The following is a 7161-nucleotide window of genomic DNA, read 5'->3' on the forward strand; positions in this document are numbered from 1 at the left end:
AACTCTTTTTAACTTTTCTATCACTTTCTTAATATGCTGTAACTTCCTTTAATAAATCTCTATTTTCTTTCCAAGACCTGCATTCCTGAGTCTGCGGGGCAGAACCAAACCCAAGAAACAAATCAGTGGTGACAGAAAGAAAAACCATAGCTGAGCCCTTTGCTTTTCATGATCTTAGCTCAAAATCTCCATGTCTAGTTTTAGGTAGTACCATGCTTGGTTGGGCATCATCAGAGAAACATAAAGAATGGAGATACCATTAGTACAAGGATGAGACATGGGATGGGCCCATTGTCTCTTCTCTGTGACCTGGAGTGATTTGTTTCCCCTCTGAGACTCAGCTTCCTCCAACTATGCCTAAGAAAAATGGGTTGGAAGAGTGTTGAGGTCACTTCCCCCTGTGAGGTTCCATACATTCTTCTCAGGAGAGAAAAAGGTTGGAGCTGCTTAGATTCAGGGTGATTTCAAAACTTAGTCTAATTTTTGAATAAGTCCTAGTTTCAAGGCAAAGTTCTCTTTCCAAATAGCCACCTTCTCATGTTTTTCCTTTCCACATGTTCTTTTTCCATATCATTCCACAAATTTCCTTGATGGATCTGCACAATGGACCGGACTCTTTCCATTCCATGGAGATGAGGTTGTACATTTCCACTCTCCATATATGACTGGTCCAGTTCTTCCCATCCTCTATTTCATATATGATGAACCTGATTCCATTTCATGGGAGAATCTGAAAATATTTTGAGTGTAGATTATAAACACAGTGGACTGTATATATTCATCTAGAAGGGTCTGAAAGATAGTCTAGTCCAACCACATTTTAAAAATGAGAAAACTGATATAAAGTAAAGGTTCATTCAGGTTCGTAGAATCTAGATTCAAACCTCAGTCATCTGATTCCTAATACAACTCTCTTTATCTCCCCCACTTTCTTCTTAAATATTAGTTCTCCTTTAAAAAAGAATAAATCTTGATAGGACAGAATAGCCAACCAGACAGATGGATGGATTGATCTCCCCCCTTCTTTTAGATTTTTGCAAGGCAAATGGGGTTAAGTGGCTTGCCCAAGGTGACACAGCTAGGTAATTAGTAAGTGTCTGAGGTTTGATTTGAACTCAGGTCCTCCTGACTCTAGGGCCGGTGCTCTATCCACTGTACCACCTAGTGGCCCCGATAGATTTCCATTTGCTTAACTAGAAATCCAAATAGCCACAGTGAAGTCAGAACACAATAACTCTATTGATGTGTGCTTAAAATATACAGAGTTGCCATAATAAAAATAAGTTTTATTGAATTTAATGGTCCTGACATTGAACACATTTTCCCATTGCCAATTTGAGCAGTTTTGAAAAATACATTAAAATATGCAATTTTAAGACATCCTAATTTTGGGGCTCTAAGTTATTCTGAAGAGTCACTGAGTCTGATGACTTCGTGTGACACTCCACATTCCTGTGACTAGAGAAGGCATTTTCAAAAAAGAACAGTCCTACCAGGCAGGAATAACTTTGTCTTATTCTGATATTTCTCTAAGGCATTTTCCATCAGGGTAAACAAAGGATGCCAATGCCCTGAGAAGACAGTGTCAGCCATGGTGCCTGGAGTCCTTCCCCTCCACATCCTTCTTACATCCATGTGAACATCAGGACCTCAGGAATAGATGGCTAAAAGTTTCCTCTAGTGTTCCTGAGTCTCCCCAACATTATCCTGGATAGACTAAATATTCAAGAGCCAACCTTAGGAGGTGGGATGATGACCTGGCCTAGGAAGCACCTACTTTATTTCTGGGAGGTTCCTCACCTAAGAGGACCAGTATGAATGGCAGTCCAGATCTGCTCTTTATACATTGTACTCAATATGGACTTAGATGGATACTTGTGGTTTTCCATGTTGTACCCCTAGTTCACAGCACAGCACACAGTGGAGGTTTAATAGCAAAAGAAAAAAAAATCCTTCATTCATGGTTGATTAAATTGAAAGTGTTGAGTTTGACTCCCAACTGCGAGATGTTGGGTGATTCAGTTTAATATTTGACCCAACAGATAACTTCATAGGTGAGTTTGAGGGGAGATACTAGATACCTGGGAGCCAACATCATCATCATGTTTATTCTCGAACAGCCACAAAAACAGTCAGCCCCATTTTAGCAGTGGGGAAAAGAGGCTACATGACCTATCTAGTGTTGAGACAGCAAGTCTTAGAAGCGGGCAGAAGCTCAGCTTTTGGAATTTACAAGACATAAGAAGAGAGGTTAGAAAACTCACATCTAAACAATTCCTTCTTCTTTGCTCTAAATAAATGGTTAGCCAGCCTTGACTGGCTATTGCACTGGTGTGCCTCCTGAGGTCAACATACACATTATACATATGAGTGACAGTGTGGGACAGTGGAAGGAGAACTTGAACATATAAAACACTATTAAGTGCAAAAAAGTAAAAACTTCTCCTCAACTTTACTTTGGATGAATGAGTTTATAAAGCTGAGTCAACACATCTTCCCCAAGGCAAGGGAGATCAGATTGGAAAAGACAGTGGAAGCTTCAGTGGAGAGACCCTCCAGGACATGGAGTGGTCAATTCTGCCGCTCATTGACCATAGTGTGGTGCAAATGTTATCTTCTCTAGGTCTTCAGACTACTCTTGGGGAAAATGGGTATATTTGTGAGCATATTTGCACAGCCCAACTCTCAGGGGAAATGTGAACTATAGATTTTTGAGGGAAGTCACTAGGTGCAGCTCCTTCCTTCCTTCCTTCCTTCCTTCCTTCCTTCCTTCCTTCCTTCCTTCCTTCCTTCCTTCCTTCCTTGTCCTGAAATCTAATGAAAAATGCTATCTGCCTCCAGAGAAGGCACTGATGCTGACTGAATATGAATCAAAACATACTATTCTCTCTTATTGTAAAATCTTAACTATAATAATTATTACTTACTAATTGTGTGACCTTGGACCAGTCACTTAAACTTTCAGAGCTTCAGTTTTCTCATCTTAAAAACTAAGATTATTTTTTGCTGGGTTGTCATGGGGCTCCTGGAAGTTTCTGTGTACATAAGGGCATCTGTCACCACCCCCTTTAGAGTTCTTGACAAAGGCCATTCTGATGACTCTCCTTCTGAGCCCTCTTCTCTAATGGGATAGTGGGAAGTGACCTATAGCTGGACTCAGCCCAGTCTACCCCTGCCCAACCTTCAAGTCTCTTACTTCAAGCACAATCATCCACTCTGAGTTTGCTTTGGTTCTTGTGACTCGGCTGCAGGAGGTCTTCTCTCCTCTGACCAGGTTTTTGAACCCCACTAAGCTTGTTGGGTTTGGGAACTTCAAACTTGAGTGATGTGTCCACAGAGCCCAAGAGAGCAGGTAGTTCAGGGTCTGGCCTCTGTTGGTTGATATGTTTATGTAAGAGGTGAAATTACTGAGCAGAATTTCACATGATCTTTTCTAAAGGAAGCTAGATACATGTAGATAACCCAGTATAGTACCTACTACACTACACATGCAGTGTAGAATGAATCTAAGCTTGAATTCTGGTCTTGCCACTGCTCTCTGTGTGATCCTAGAGAAGTCACATCCCCCTTTAGAGCCTGGGTAAGCAGGAAGTGATGATGTCTGCTTCACAGGCATCTGAGGAGAATGTGTCAAGCATTGTAATACATCTGAGGACCCAAGCTGAGCTTAAGAAGTTTGATGATCATAAGAGCTATGGGGCATAAAGAAGAACCATTTATCCTTGTATGGGCCAGAGTCAAGATTTTTATCCTGGCTCTTGGAATCCCAATCCAAGGTCTTTAAGGAGAGGCAGTGTGGTCCAGTGGGTACAGAGATGGCTTTGGAGTCCAAAGACTATGGTCCAAATCCAAGCTTTGTGTCTCCCTCCTGACATGCCTTTGGACAGATCACTTACCTTTATCTTGGATTTCTTGCCTTGGAAAGGAGCTACTTGGCACTACTCCATTCTTTCTTCTACTTCAGGGAATCTCTGATTTCCTTTAGAGCTAAGCAGAAGCCCCATCTCCCACAAGAAGTCAAACTTGACTTGCCTAACCCTACCCCCATTACCACTTATAAAATTCTTAGTTAATTTTCTGCATATGTGTTATATGCTCCCAATAAAATGTAAGCTTGACATCCACAATTGTTTCTTTCTTTTGTCCTTGCATCCCCCACATTTCCACCCAAAAGCCATTTCATCGTTGCTTGTTGAATAGATGATTTGTGCCTCCCCTCTTAGCTTTAGCTCATTGATCCTCATTCCACTCTCAGAAAGCAGAGACGTCCCTGCCTCCCATCATTCAGGGCTCTGCAGTGACTTACATTGCTTCCCCTCCCCAGAGCAGAGGATTTTTGATTTTGGGTTGGAAGGTGGTCAGGGAGTCATCTATTCCAATGTTTTTATTTTACAAGTTAGAGGACCAAGGCCTAGGGAGGAATTAGATCATAGGATGAGAAAATGAAGGTACACAGATATTAAGGGAATTGCTGATGGCCAAAGACAATCTTATTTTTTTTGGGGGGGGGAGTCAAATCATTCTTTAATACAGTTGGGAAAATTGGAGCAAAGCACAAACAATTAACTTTGACTCATCTTGAATTTATAGGGTTCCAAAAGTTAAACAAAACTCTTTATATGTATATAATATTTTAAAAAAAACACTAGAAAAGAGAACAGCAATTTTATCAACCATGAAGGGGAGGAAACAAAATGTAGCCTTAAAAGTTGCCAAAACAAGGTCTATTACTCTCTTAGATCATAAAAGATTTTGAGGTCATAAAATAACTGTTTGTTAATCCACTGAGTATCATCATTAATGAAGTAACAAATGAAAAGAAAAATGGGAGACAAATGCTCAAATAGGAGACTACTTCTGTTACAGATGTGAATAGATGAGACTTATATGCTGTGGCAGATTATCTACCATATATATATGACTTGCTCCTCTACATGGGAGGAGCTACTAAAATAGTTGAGAAATTAAAATGTATGCAAAACAAATTTTACAGTTTCTATATTCAAATCTCCTTACTGAGTTAGTTCTTACCATAAAGTAACAATAAGTAAGAAGGAAGGGCCTGGAATAAATGTAAGAATTAAATTATAAAGGCTCAACTATTAATCCCCAAACTCTCCTGCAACCAGTCTTCTCATCTATCACCTTCTACTTATTAATGTATATGTTTCTAGCAAAATAGTGTTACAGAGAAATAGGATGAATTCAAACTAGGCAACAAAAAATGGTGCAATGTAAATGCAGTCCAATGACAATATGAACAATCTATATTGTCCTCAACCCAAAGGTTGGAATGTGAACCATTCACCAATGTGAGGACAACGGGGACTTTGTATGCCAGGGCCTCTCATTTCTCCAGGAGTGTTTCAAATTGTTCTTCTAAGGAACCGAGCTGTTCCTTCTCTCGTTCTTCTTGCTGTTTGAGCTCAACCAGCACAGTCTGAAGACGACTCTTGAGTGCCAGGTTTTCTACTTTGATGATGAGATCTTCCTGTCGTTTTGCTCTCCCTTGGGTCTCTTGTAGTTTACTTTTCATCATATCAATCTGCTTCTGAATTCCCATAACTATCTGATTTGTTTCCTCATTTTCTTGGTGCTGTTCATCAGATTCATCAAACTTGTCTTGTAATTTCCTCTCTAGGTCTTCTTCAGTGTCAATGATGTTTATATCTTCATCATCATGAGGATCTCTCTCATCTTCCTCTTCACTACTGCTGCTAATATCATTAAATATCTCCTGAAGTTCATCATGTTCTGAGGAGCCATGGCCCTGCTTATGGCCACTCTTTTGTTTCATCTTCTGCAATTACCTCCCATCTGGCACTGAAAGCTTCTGCATCTGTACTGAGAAGTCTTTTTACTTCTTTTTCCACACCAGGTGATTCAATATACTTCTTCTTGGCTGTCTTGTGAAATCTCTTTTGGACATTCTTGAGTGGTAGAGTGATACCATGGTTCCAGATGAATTTCCTCTCCCTGTCCTTATCTTTTTTCTTACTCGTTTTTTAATCAGTAGTAGTAGTAGCAGCTGGTTCTTCTGGAGGTGGGTAAAGATCCCCATCTACACTGCACACAAGCATCTGGAAGATATCCACTGTCTTGTAAAAGGTTTTTTTATCTATGGTTTTCATGGATTCAGTAATGCAGGGCAGGTCAACCACCTTCGCAGTTAATGGGGCATGATCAAATCGGACAATTCTATGATGTCCATCTGCATGTAATTCAATGGTCAATTTATCTTTCAGGTTCACACTTCCAGACTGTATTGCCCTTCTCACAGTGGAAGCATATTCTGGAGGTAGACGTAATATAAACTGACTTTCCAACTCATGGGGTGCATCTTCTTTGTTCTTGCTCATCTTTTGTTTTGAAACAGTCATTCCTTTCACCTTGATTCACAATAAATGCTTGTAGCATTCAAAACCTTTCTGATAGCCCATAAGTTATGGGAAGATATGGTCTTGCACAGAATGGGGTAAATTGTGAACTCACAAAGTAGATCACAGACCTGTTGAAGTTCAACTGTGTGGTGACCCTAGGAAACACAACCTGGCTAAACCTCAGTGTCCTCACCTTATCTCAAAAGTCTTGAGTTCTGGATCTTACAGGAGCCTGAGAGGAGAGCAACCAGAGTGCAGCTCTGCATCTGAGGGCAGAGTAACCCGAAGACAATCTTCTTAAGTGAGCCTGGTGTCCAGAGGCCATGAATACTACCTGTGAGGGGGAAAAAAGCTCAGGGTCCTTCTCTCAATACATTTGCTTGTTTCCCACACTAGAATTTTAGGAGATATAACTCAGTAGCAGGAAGAGGGTGGCAACTACAACTCTGGGGGGGTCAGAAATTGGATGGGGGTGGGCATTTCGTTATTACTTTCTCTGTAGGGACCTACCCAGTGGACAAGTCTATGTGAGGCCAGTCCCGCAGACATCTGGAGAAGAAGAAGCAGCAGAGCAGTGCTAGATCCCAAGGAAGAGGAATCGCTATTTAATGGGAATGTGAGGGAGGAAAGAGCTATAAATGGATAAAAATGAACATGGCTGATTATTTTCCTGTGGCCTGCCCTAGGAGGGGCAGTTTCTGCACTCTAGAAATTTCCATGGACTTGTGACTTCTCACCCACTTCCAGTTCTTCCAGGCTGAGGAGACCGTGAGCCCTAAAC

At 40.9% G+C, this 7161-nt stretch overlaps 1 pseudogene; it reads right to left on the reverse strand.

Annotated features, from left to right (window-relative positions):
- Window positions 1-5347: 5347 nt before the first annotated feature.
- On the reverse strand, window positions 5348-6593 carry LOC141490225 (transcription initiation factor TFIID subunit 7-like; annotated as a pseudogene).
- Window positions 6594-7161: the final 568 nt, after the last annotated feature.

This window comes from Macrotis lagotis, chromosome 5 (genome assembly GCF_037893015.1).
Source record: "Macrotis lagotis isolate mMagLag1 chromosome 5, bilby.v1.9.chrom.fasta, whole genome shotgun sequence".
NCBI lineage: Eukaryota > Metazoa > Chordata > Mammalia > Peramelemorphia > Peramelidae > Macrotis > Macrotis lagotis.